This window comes from Odontomachus brunneus, unplaced genomic scaffold (assembly GCF_010583005.1).
Source record: "Odontomachus brunneus isolate Ranch 3 - 2012 unplaced genomic scaffold, Obru_v1 Obru_scaffold_223, whole genome shotgun sequence".
Taxonomy (NCBI): Eukaryota; Metazoa; Arthropoda; class Insecta; order Hymenoptera; family Formicidae; genus Odontomachus; species Odontomachus brunneus.
Window position 1 is genome coordinate 93879 of NW_022639673.1, and position 357 is coordinate 94235.

Genomic DNA, 357 nt, shown 5'->3' on the forward strand with positions numbered 1-357 from the left:
AAGTCTGGCCGCAGGGGAGCAGCTCATAGTGGATGTTTCCCTGCCAATCTCACCAAACACACAGTAAAGCCTTCCTGACCGTCAATCCTGGCTTGGCCACCGTTTGCACCGGCTCACTGCGTTTCGATCACGACCGTTTTCGTTTGACGTTGTCGTAAGTGACCCACTTTTCATCACCAGTCACCATCCGCTGCAGAAATAGGTCGATTTTGTTGCGATTTAGCAGCGATTTGCAGATGGAAATTTGGTCTACGAAGTTTTTTTGCGTTAACTCGTGTGGCACCCATACATCGAGCTTCTTTTTGTATCCAGCCTTATTCAAGTGGTTCCAAACGGTTTTTTGTGCAATGTTCCTGG

The 357-nt window shown here is 48.2% G+C and overlaps 1 protein-coding gene across 5 annotated transcripts in view; it reads left to right on the top strand.

Annotated features, from left to right (window-relative positions):
- The window catches only part of LOC116852413 (antichymotrypsin-2-like), a 300750-nt gene that overhangs the window by 29700 nt on the left and 270693 nt on the right, over positions 1–357 (top strand). The gene's annotated exons all lie outside the window — the stretch shown is intronic.